The 12,276-nt window shown below is 47.4% G+C and overlaps 1 long non-coding RNA gene across 1 annotated transcript in view; it reads left to right on the plus strand.

Annotated features, from left to right (window-relative positions):
* LOC121820625 (uncharacterized) overlaps positions 1–6,708 on the plus strand; it is a 33,021-nt gene extending 26,313 nt beyond the window's left edge. The window contains exons 2-3 of the long non-coding RNA XR_006061229.2: positions 5,648–5,749; positions 6,503–6,708. This is a non-coding gene — a long non-coding RNA (uncharacterized LOC121820625). The remainder of the gene's footprint in view (positions 1–5,647; positions 5,750–6,502) is intronic.
* Positions 6,709–12,276: the final 5,568 nt, after the last annotated feature.

Below are 12,276 nucleotides of genomic sequence, written 5' to 3' on the forward strand. Positions count from 1 at the left end.
CCTTAGAGGACCTCACATATGATACGCAGATCCCTGGGGTGAATTTACTGGGGCCTGCACTTTCATGCATTGGAGAAGGAAATGGCAACCCACTCCAGTGATCTTGCCTGGAAAATCCCAGGGACGGGGGAGCCTGGTGAGCTACTGTCTATGGGGTCGCACAGAGTTGGACACAACTGAAGTGACTTAGCAGCAGCAGCAGCAGCACTTAGCTCAGACCTCCCACTCCCAGCTGAGTTCCCCTAGCAGTTTTCTTAATCTCTGTGGATTTCAGTTTATCTGTTACATGGATGATAAAGAGTATCTTAGGTGAGGGTGTTGAGCAGGTGTTTGCTAGATCAAATGAAAGATAACACCTAGATCAAAAGATAATGCTTTTTTATTTGGCTGGGCTGTGCAGCTTGTGGACTTCCCTGGTGGTTCAGGGGAGACAGGGGAGATGTGGGTTCGATCCCTGGGTTGGGAATATCCCCAGGAGGAGGAAATGGCAACCCATTCTAGTTTTCTTGCCTGGAAAATCCCATGGACAGAGGAGGTTGGTGGACTACAGTCCATGGGGTCACAAAGAATCAGACGTGACCGAGCACGAGCATGAGCAAGTACAGCTTGCGGGATCTTCATTCTCCAATGAGGGACTGAACCCTGGCCTTGACAGTGAAAGCACTGAGTCCTAACCACTGGACTACCAGGGAAGTCCCTCAGCAATTTTTTTTTAGTTGCAGCATGTGGGATCTAGTTTCCTAAACAGGAATTGAACCCACCCGGGACCCCCTGCATTGTGCAGTCTTAGCCACTGGGTCCCTTAGCAAAGGTTTTATGTAGAAAAGAAAAGTGAAGTCGCATCCAACTCTTTGCGATCCCATGGACTGTAGCCTACCAGGCTCCTCTGTCCATGGAATTTTTCAGGCAAGAATACTGGAGTGAGTTGCCCTTTCCTTCTTCAGGGGATCTTCCCAACCCAGGAATCAAACCTGGGTCTCCCACATTGCGGGCAGATGCTTTACCATCTGAGCCACAAGGGAAGCCCATGTAGATAAGCCAGGCAAGAACACTGGAGTGGGTTGCCATTTCCTTCTCCAATGCATGAAAGTGAAAAGTGAAAGTGAAGTCTCTCAGTCGTGTCTGACTCAGCGACCCCATGGACTGCAGCCTACCAGGCTCCTCCGTCCATGGGATTTTCCAGGCAAGAGTACTGGAGTGGGGTGCCATCGCCTTCTCTGAGAAAGGCAGATAGTAAATACTTCAAGCTTCGTGGACCATAAGGTCTGTGTCACAGCTACTCTGGAAGCAGTCATAGATCTAAATGAATGTGTATGTCTGTGTTCCAATAAAACTTTACTTAGCAACACTGAAATTTAAGTATCTTATGATTTTCGTGTGCCACAAAATATCATTTTTTTGCTTAACCACTTAAAAATGTGAGGATAGTTCTTAGCTTGTGAGCTGTACACAGACAGGTGGGAGTGGGTACTGGGTTTGGCCAGGCTGTAGTTTGCTGAGCCCTTGTCTAGAGGAGGGAGTGAGTTGGAGCAGGGCCTGGCACATAGCAAGTGCTCAAGAAAGTTCAGCTATTGCTGCTCTCACCCCCACTGTACAGTGAGATAGCAGAGGTGTGGAGAAGTGAAGTGGCTTCCCAGAGTCGGGAAGTTAGTGGCAGAGCTGAAACTCTGACCCAGATCTGAGTTCACATTCAAAGGGATGGTCTTAAATCCACTTTGAAAAATGTTCAAGGAAGGAAGAGTCTGCTGGTGTCTTTTCCAGGGCCCCCTTGTTTTTGCTTAAAAATAGTATTTGTTTGTTTTTGGCTGTGCTGGGTCTTTGATATTACTCGAGGACTTCCTCTAGTTTCCATGAGCAACTCTCTAGGCACTGTGCTTGGGCTTCCTGTTGCGGTGGCTTTTCCTGTTGCAGAGCATGGGTTCTAGGTGCACAGGCTCAGTAGTTGCGGTGCATGTGTTTAATTGCCCCATGACATGTGGAATCTCTCCAGACCAGGGATCAAGCTTGTATCCTCTGCATCGGCAGGTGGATTCTGAACCACTGGACCACCAGGAAAGCCCAGGGCCCACCTCTAGCAGCAAGAAGTCTGGCGTCAGTCTGGGTGGCTAGTTTCACCTGATGAATCAGAGGACTCCTTGCATCCATGGAGTGCATTTTTACCCTTCAAAGCCCTTGGTCATCCTTTATCTAAAAGGCATGACAAATGCTACTTTACACTTCTGATTCCTAATCTTTTTTTTTTTTTTTTGTCCTATGGCATCAATGTGATTAATTTTTTCATTCTGTGGATGCCATTACGGACATCAGAGTGAACTTCTGATTCCATTTACATAAGGTTAAAAACCAGTGGTTGGGGAGAGGGATAAATTGGGAGATTAGGATTGACATATACACGCTGCTGCTGCTGCTGCTGCTAAGTTCCTTCAGTTGTGTCTGACTCTGTGCAACCCCATAGACAGCAGCCCACCAGGCTCCCCCATCCCTGGGATTCTCCAGGCAAGAACACTGGAGTGGGTTGCCATTGCCTTCTCTGATATACACACTACTATATATAAAATAGATAACTAATAAGAACCTATTGTATAGCACAGGAAACTCTACTCAATACTCTGTAATGACCTATATAGGAATAGGATCTAAAAAAGAGTAGATATATGTATAACAAAAAGTTCAAAACCAGGCAACACTTTTAGAAGCTAGGAGAGTGGTTCCTGGGGCAGAAGGCATGTGGGGGCATCTGGGGTTCAGGAAATGCTCCACCTCTTGTTCTGAGAATGGTCTTTGTGAAAAGGCATCGAACCTACGCTTATGATCTGCGCATGTTTCTGGGCATATGTTTTACTCTGATAAACTGCACAAAAAATAGCTCCAAAAGCATCCTGGGAAAAAGAGTGAACTTTTCATGAGTCTAGTTGTGGGAACAGGACGGCATTGCTGATGTCACCCAAGCCTTATTGCTCTGCTGGGCAGCGAAGGACCCAGTTTTGGATGAGACCTGGAGTTCACCAGCCCATATGCACCTTAACATATAAGCTAGTCTTGTTTCTCTGGAGCACAGAAAATGTGTGAGTATATATGTGAAAGTGTGTAGTGTGTGTGCAAGTGTGGATGGGTGTGATTGTGCTTGTATGTGAGAAGTATGTGTGTATGTGTGACCATCACCTTAAAACAGGCCCCAGAAACTTCCTTCTCCCTTTTGAGTTTGGATGTGGGACCTAGCAGGGGCATGTGTCCACACATGTGTAGCGTGTGCCATACGTGGAGGTTCTGGGACTCCTCTCCCTGGTGCGAGTACTTGGCACACACCCACTGCTATTCCTCCTATAAATAGCCTTTATGTGTTTTTGTAATGCACAGATATGGTAATGCTGCAGATTTATGCAGAGAAAATGGCTTCTGGTAACTGGCTGACCCTTTGTAGCCACTGCTCATTTGGGTGGATCTTGGGCCCTCTATTTATTTCTGGAGGGTTTGCTGGAATTCTCTCTGAAGTGTGCCAAGCTTCCTGCCTAGGAAAAGAAATTGATTTGACTTATTTAATTCAGATGATTACATTCTCTCATTCACAGAGAGCAAACTCTGATTTTTGCATTGCAGGACCCTGAAGGAGAGAGGGTAGGATGGAGAAGATTGAAACATGGTGATTCCAGCTAGAGCTAGAAAAGAACCTACCTCCCTTGGAAGGAGTTTCCCACACTTGGACCTGAAAGATTGGTCTTTTCAGACCTTAGACTGAGGTCCCCTAGTTTCAGCCTTTAGCAGCAGACCCCGCCCACTGAGCTCCGCCCCTGCTTACATCTCTGCCTCCCTTGAGTTTGACTCTTCTAGTTCTAAGAGCACGCCATGCCCCGGCATGTTTCTCTATTGCCTGGAACATCCTCCTTCACTCTCAGCCCACTGGGTGAACCCTGATTTGTTCTTAACTCAGTTCAGACGTGGTGTTTTATGAGAGGTTTTTCTGTCTCCCCTCCCTTGCAAATATGTCGATTCTGGTGCTTACCACACACAGCTATAATTCTTTGCACATGTGTTTTTCTCCCACATTTGGCCACGAGTTTCTCCTGGGTAGAGACTGTGTGTCTTGTTCATCCCTGAATCACCGGATCTCAGGGCAATGGTGGCCGCAGAGGAGATGCTGGGTGAATAGAAGCTTCCTGAATGAGCACACAAGTGGGGATGGGGTGGGGTGCTGTTGGTGGATGCAGGGGGGTGGCAGTGGGACAAAATCCATAGACCTCAAATGCAAACACACAGATGTGTACATGGCTCCTCACCATGCCACCCCTCCTATGCTAAAGAGTATTCACCCCAGCCAGGGACTTCCCTGGTGGTCTAGTGGTTAGGACTGTGCACTTCCACTGCAGGGGACGTGGGTTCCATCCCTGGTTGGGGAACCAAGCTCCCACACGGTGGGCAGCATGGTCAAGAAATAAAAATAAATAAATAAATAAATAAAGAATATTCACCCGGGCAAGTACAAGTTCCCGACCCCTCGCTCACTGGGTTGAATTGTGTCAGTCAATTCTTGTTTTACACCCCTTGGCACTTGGTTTTCAGAAGGATTCTGGGTGGCAGTGACTGTCCTTTCAGACAAGGTCAACTTGCATCTCAAATGGCCCAAGATGAGGGTGAAACATGGGACAGAAGGGGCATTCTGATGTTCGACCAAGACCAGGTCGGGAGGACTTGGTGATTTGGGAGGCTGGCCGGAATCAGGCCGCTCTGCACACAGTCACAGGCTTCACAGGGGTGGGAAAGCTTGTAGGGAAAAGGGTTAGATCGGTGATCCAGAAGAGAGAAGGATCAAAGGCTGCCCAGAGAGATGCTATCTCTCCATGGATGAATGTCCCCATAGGCATTGGCTACACCTCTGCACTCAAGCGCTTGCTTGCCACGGAAGTTCTAGTGAGAACACATACGAGCGCTTGGTGTGGAAAATGCATGAACGAAAGGATGAAAGAATTCATTGTCTGAATTGAGCACGTGATTTTATATCCTTGGGACTCCTGTTTCCTCACCTGGAAGTTGAGGGTGTGGAAGCCTTTCTGCTCCTGCTCCTGCCCGGCTTCCCTCTGTGTTGATTAGTGGCATGTGCGCTGCCCAGACATAAATAATCCTATACCAACACTCAATATTAATTTTGCCTTCTCCCTCTTGGTATCCTCTTGGGCTCTCAGCATAGGAGAATGGAGACTCTGGAGGCAGACAAGGGATGGTGTCCATGTCTGAGCTTGCCACTAAACTAATTGTGTGATGTAAGGCAGATTCTTTTATCTTTATTTTTTACTTTTTGGTTACACTGCATGGCACGTGGGGTCTTAGTTCCCTGACCAGGGATTGAACTTGAGCCCTCTGCAGTGGAAGCTCAGTCTTAACTGCTGGACCACCAGGGAAGTCCCAGGGCAGGTTCTTTTAGAACCTGGTTGTCCTGATCCTTTAGAGATGTGAGCGTGAAGTGAGATAATACACTCAAAAAGGTTTCGCAACCTGTCAGTGTTACTAGGACGGTGTTCTTTACGATGATTCCACACAGTGGGAGCTCAGTAAACTCTCAGTAAACAAAGTGAAGGAGTTTCTGGATTTTCTTCTATAAATACCTTTGCTCAGGCTTGGCTAACGTTAATTCCTCTGTGTGTGTGTGTTTAAGGGCCTTCATCCCAATGCTGCCGGGAGCTTAAAGCAGTGTGACCAGAAGTTCTCCATCACCCCATAAAGCCCAGCACCTAAGCGATCCACCTTTGTTCCTCCCGTAAGTCAACAGAAGCGGTGGGGGTAGGGGTGGGGTGGGGGAAACAAAGGAGCCCTTAGCAGGTAGGAGCAAGTCTCTGTGCAAGTCACCACCAATAAAACCTAATCAATGCAACCCCTTTTAAGTTGGTTGGATCAGTGACCCAGAAAATAGCTCCCCTGCAGAAAAGGAAATGATAGTCAATAAACTGAGACGTCAATGGAAAAAATCTATTAAAGCGAGTGAGATATCAGGAGACCTCTGGTGTTAACGGAGACCCTTTGGAACGGAGCCACGGACAGAGAGTGGGTTTTTAACCCTTTCGAGGCCAGAGTTGCTTCTGCCCCAACTCGGCAGCTTCTGCAGCTTCTGTGCTTTGCTCAGTCCTACGTCTCCCCAAGGGCTTCCCTGGTGGCTCAGGGGTAAGAATATGCCTGCCAATGAAGGAGACACAGGAGATGCAGGAGACGTGGGTTCAATGCCTGGATCAGGAAGATCCCCCGGAGAAGGAAATGGCAACCCACTCCAGTATTCTTGGCTGGAGAATCCCATGGACAGAGGAGCCTGGTGGGCTACAGTCCATGGGGTTGTAAACGAGTCAGCAAGACTTAGTGTCTAAAGAACAGCATGTCTCCCCAAATGGTAGGGAGAAGCCCATGGTGTGCTGAGTGCTTTGGGCTGCTTGCCCATTCAATGTTCCCTCCTAGATGATTGGCAGGTGGGACTGGTCTGAGGCTCTGTCTGGGGGCTTCCTTAGAGATGACACCTCTGTAGCTCACAGGGAAAGGAGCTGGGAGTCTCTGTATCCTCAGTTGTAAGAGCTGCTCTGATCTGGTTGTGTGGAGCCAGATGCCTCACCTGAGCTGGGCCTGCAGCCCCTACCCTGCAATCAACAAGGCCTCTCGCCTCTGGAATTTACAAGGAGACAAAAGCTGTCCCCGAGAATCTGTTCTGCAATAAAGTCAAGTGTTTTCCTGGCCTGCCTGTGGCGTCAGTGACCCTTCATACTCGCCGTGATTGAGTAGGGCAGATGATGACGGTAAAACTGTTGAATCAAGAAAGATGCGGGATATACAATGGAATATTACTCAGTCATAAAAAGGAACACATTCAAATCAGTTCTAATGAGGTGGATGAACCTAGAGCCTATTGTACAGAGTGAAGTTAAGTTGGAAAGAGAAAAACAAATATATATGAATGCATATATATGGAATCTAGGAAGATGGTACTGATGAACCTATAGGCAGGGCAACAAGGGAAACACAGGCATAGAGAACAGACTTACGGACATGGGAGAGGGGGAGGGAGGAGAGGGTGGGACGAATGGAGAGAGTAGCATGGGAGCATATACGCTACCATATATAAAATAGAGAGTCAATGGGAATTTGCTGTTTGACTCAGGGAACTCAACCAGGGGCTCTGTAACAACCTAGAGGAGTAGGAAGGGGTGGGAGATGGGAAGGAGGTTCAAGAGGGAGGGGACATATGTGTACCCATGACTGATTCATGTTGATGTATGGCAGAAACCAATGCAATATTGTAAAGCAATTATCCTTCAATTAAAAACAAATTAATTAAAAAAAGAAAGATGTGGGAAACACATGAACAGGAGAGTAGCTCTCAGAATGGCATGTACAGGTTGTGGGATGGCCAGACAGTCCACCCCAGGCCCTTGTCCCATGCCCCTCATGACCACCAGCCCTGAGCTGCACGGATTATGTCTGTGCGTGCAGCTGCCACTTGGGTCTTTTGGAATGAGGGCTGCTGTTAAGAAAAGTCACCATTGCATCAGGTTCAACAGACAGTGACAATGCCTAAGATGAAGGACATTTAGATGTGCTGCTATACTGTGAAGAACTGTGAAGGTTAGAGTAAGTTTAATGGGGGACTTGGTGATGTGGAATTGGGGTAATCTAGATGGGGGCCAGCTTGGGGGCAGAGCATTGTAGAGAGTAAGACCTTGGCTGTGTTCTTCCTCCTTTCCTTTGCCTTTAGACAGATTTTGTTGGTTAACTGTGTCGAGTCACCACACACATATTTTCCGGTCGTGTGTGCATGCTAAGTCGCATCAGTCGTATCCAACTTTCGGTTATTAGGTTATCATCCTTTAAGTTATTATTATTGTTATTGATATTGTTTAATCTTTGAGTTTTACAGTCTTTTGTTTTGGCCATATTGAGAGGCATGGGGATCTTAGTTCCCCCACCAGGGATCGAACCCTCATCCCCTGCAGGGGAAGCATGGGGTCTTAACCACTGGACTGCCAAGTCTTATTTTGGAAGAAGTAGAATCATAAAGCTTTAGTATTTATGCCATCTCAGTGTTAGTGGGGTCTAAGGGGAGATATTGGCAATGGCTTGGCTTATCGGGGACATTTCCATGGCTCATGGGTAGGTGTTTATGCCCTAAGGGGCCAGAAGCCCACAAAAATAAGATAAGATTACTGGATGAGACAGTTACAGACAAATATCTCCAGTCTAGGGTTAAAGATCATCCTAAATATAGTGTTTTTTTTAAAATTACATTGTAACTGATGTGTGTATATATATATATACATATACATTCTTTCCAGATTATTTTCTTTTATAGATTATTACAGGATACTGAGTATTGTTCCTTATGCTATACAGGAGATCCTTGCTGGTCATCTACTGTATTAAATATAGTATTTAGAAGCCATCACCTGGGTGTTCGGAGTGCTTGTTGGGTGTCACTGTTCCCAGATCTCTAAGTGGGCAGAGTTAGCGCATGTGTATGGGTACACACACCAGGCTTCCCTGGTGGCTCAGTGGTAAAGAATCCACCTGCCAATGCAGGAGACACAGAAGATGGAGTTTCGACCCATGGGTCGGGAAAATCCCCTGGAGAAGGAAACGGCAGCCCACTCCAGTATTCTTGCCTGGAAAATCCCATGAACAGAGTAGCCTGGAGGGCTACAGTCCATGAGATCACAAAAGAGCTGCATACAACTTAGCGAGTAAACTTAGCGACAGAAGATGAGATGGCTGGATGGCATCACGGACTCGGTGGATGTGAGTCTGAGTGAACTCCAGGAGATGGTGATGGACAGGGGGGTCTGGCATGCTGCGATTCATGGGGTCGCAAAGAGTCGGACACGACTGAGCAACTGAACTGAACTGAACCACCACCGTGCACACACAGAGCCACATTAAGATTATGGGCACACCTGATACATTGCAAGTTTAGTTCCAGACCACTACAATAAAGCACATATTGCAAAAAAAAAAAAGGATCTGAAGGTTTTTTATAATAATAATTATTATTATTTTGGCAATGCCATGCAGCATGAAGGATCTTAGTTCCCTGACCGGGGATTGAACCCTTGACTCCTGCAGTGGAAGAGTGGAGTCTTAACCACTAGACTACCAGGGAAATCCCTAGAGGATTTTTTTTTTTTTAAAGATAATTAAAACAGGAGTCAACAAACAACAACCTTTAGGCCAAATGTGGCTGGTTGTTTTGTGAATAAATTTTTATTGGAACGTTGCCGAGCAGCTCTTTCCTTCCATCCTTTCTGATGATAACCGCATTGCTTGAGAGGTGTCAGGTATTATGGGGTTGCATTTGGTGGGGATTGTGAAAGATGTCCTAATGTGTCTGAGGATGTAACTGATAAGCACTCCGTGAGGATATAGCTTTTGGAGCTGGGCCTGTCTTGCTCCTAGGGTGCAGGAATGCGTCAGGAAGAGAGTCACTTTTCCCGAGAATATGAGAACCAAATTGGACTCTGTCTTCATCTGCCATCTCAGGTTGGTCATGGCCTCCAGGAGATGACAGCAAGGTTTCCACTAGTGGTGACAGAATAAACTGACAGACATGCTGCAGAGACAGGATTTGAGTTTCTGGTTCCTCTGAGTCATGGGTTTATGCCTTTGTTGGGACCTGGAGGTTTTCTTTGATGTTTAAGGGGACATTTCAGAAGCTTCCCTTTGCCTGGTGGATCGAGAGCCTTGGGTGAGGTTTCATGTATTCCCATTCCAGGAGCAGGCCCAGGTCTGTTCCTTTGAGAGCTTTCTCCCTCATCCCTTTCAACTCAGTGACTCCCCAGCTTAAAAGGCCCATGAATACGAGTCTGAAATACTTGAGAAAAATGAACTACCCACTGCCTGAGCTTTGGAGTCTGGTGATCTTTGCCTTTTAGCGTTATCTCTGGTCAATTCACTTCACCTCTTTGAGGCCCAGTCTCATCTGTAAAATGAAGGCCAATTATATCTTCCTCACTGTGTTATTTTCAGGATCAAACAAGATGATGTTTGTAGAATGTAGTTGTTTTGTTCAGTCGCTCAGTCGTGTCTGACTCTTTGCGACCCCGTGGACTGCAGCATGCCAGGCTTCCCTGTTCTTCACAAACTCCTGAAGTTTGCTCAAACTCATGTCCATTGAGTCGGTGATGCCATCCAGCCATCTCATCCTCTGTCGTCCCCTTCTCTTCCTGCCTTCAATCTTTCCCAGAGTACTTACCATCTTAACTGGCACATAGTATGAGCCTGGAAATTATAATTCCTTTCCTTTTCTAAGACAGGATTATATTGACAACGAGTGTCTTATGTTACAGACTATAAGAGAGACATTTTTGGAAACAGGAGATGACATTGATAAGAAAGCATCTGTGTTATAAGAGAAGAGTGGGGTGGGGTTAGAGGACCCTACTGGCCTCCAAGGCTTTGACCACAAAGGAGCCAAATGGAGGCCTCAGCCGGGAGTTGTATGTTTCTAACACAAGGTGGCAGTGTTGGCAAACACACCACATCCCATGCACCACAGAGAGGCTCAAGAAATTTTACCACCAATTTAAATTATTTTTAGAATGGGAATGTTCTTGGAGATCACCTACTCCCACGATTGGACACCTCGGGAAATGGAGGCCTAGAGAGGGGAAGAGCTGTCCCTAAGATCCCAGGGCAAGTCAATGGCAGAGCTGGGTTCCCAATGGATCGTTGTCACCCTGCTCGTTCCATCACATTCCTTGCCTCAGGGTGGGAGGTAAGGGAAATTACTAGAGCTTGAGAGCCCTTGGTTCAGTTTTAGCATCTCTGTTTTCAGAGGCACCAGCAGGAGCCCCCCAAAAGGTTTATATGATTACTGGAAGTAAACAGAGAGATCCCAGAGGCCCCAAGATCTTAATTGTATTACCCTCGCCTCACTTACCGTTAATTAGTATCCTGTTGACAGAGGCAATAAGAAAACCATTTTTCCTCTCCTCCTCCCTGCAATAGTCTGGTATTTTCTTAGGTCCAAGGTGAATGGGTGGCCCAGTTCTGGTTTGCTTGCTCTCTCACAGGAGTTAAAGGACTCCAATAAATAAATAAATATGTTTTTTAAAAAGGACCCCAATCTAGCTGCATTTGTTGAGGCTTTGCTGTTGATTTGGCTTCTGCTCTATGCTAGGAACCGGGTAAGTCCTGATGGCCCCACCCTCATTGGGTGATGCTGGGAAATAATGGTTACATCCAACTCAGAGCTGAGGCGGCCAAGGCACAGAGAGGTGAAGTAACTCACCCAGGGTCACGTAGGCTTTTCCAGATTCTGAGCTTGTTTTTTCTAGGCTGGCCCGGTAGGGTGAGGGAGTGGTCATGGTGGTAGATGGAGATGGCCCACCTTTAGGATTTGTGTCCTCAGACCAGGCGCTTTGTCCTGCCTCAGAAAGTCCCTGAGCGGCAGGTTCTGTGAGCCGACTCTCTCGCCCCCTCCCCTTACAACTTCCCACGGGTTCCTTTCCAGAGCAGTCACTGGCTGAACAGGTTGCTAGTGGAAATGTGGTTTTCAAATTTGGGAAATCTCCATTAAGTCCTTTTATTTAAGGAGGATGTCATTATCATGCCTCCCCGAGGACTATTACGGTTCTATTAGGCAAGGCCGCAGACTTCCTAGGTACTGTCTGGGGTCTGACTGCTGGGCAGGAAAATGTGAGACAGGAAGAAGGGGAGGCAGGAAGGGGAGAGAGAACTGGAGATGGGGAGGGGGAGGAGAAGGAAGAAAGGAGGAGAAAGAGTGAATTAAGGCAGGAGTGAGGAGTCACACACACACACACACACACACACACACACACGCAAGGGCATGCTCACCCTTTGCTCCCTGAAGTGTGGGGAGAGGGCAGAGACCCTGGCCTCTGGCCCACCTGCTAGTCCAGAGCCTTGAAAATTAACCTGGAGGGGACATGCCGACCCTTCCTTCTTTCACCCTTTGGAGCAGACCCTTCCTGTCCTCCTGCTGCCAGTCCCACCTCAGGCCTCTAGGTTCAGACTTGAGGCGTGGGGGTTGTGTGAAGGAGAGAGGCCGAGGAGGCCCCGGGAGGGCAGTTCTGGAAACTGGGTCTGGATTCAGGGCCTCGGCCGTCCTGATGACTTCAGTGAACACAATGTTCTCCTGTCCTCTGCCCGTGTCTCTAGAAGGTAGGCTTCAGAGAAGCAGGATTGGGATTTCCTTGGTGGTCCAGTGGTTAAAACTCTGCTCTTTCACCACAGGGGCCATGGGATCCATCCCTGGTCAGGCAACTAAGATCCCACATGTTGTGAGGCGTGACCAAT

Source organism: Ovis aries, chromosome 11 (assembly GCF_016772045.2).
Source record: "Ovis aries strain OAR_USU_Benz2616 breed Rambouillet chromosome 11, ARS-UI_Ramb_v3.0, whole genome shotgun sequence".
Classification (NCBI taxonomy): Eukaryota; Metazoa; Chordata; class Mammalia; order Artiodactyla; family Bovidae; genus Ovis; species Ovis aries.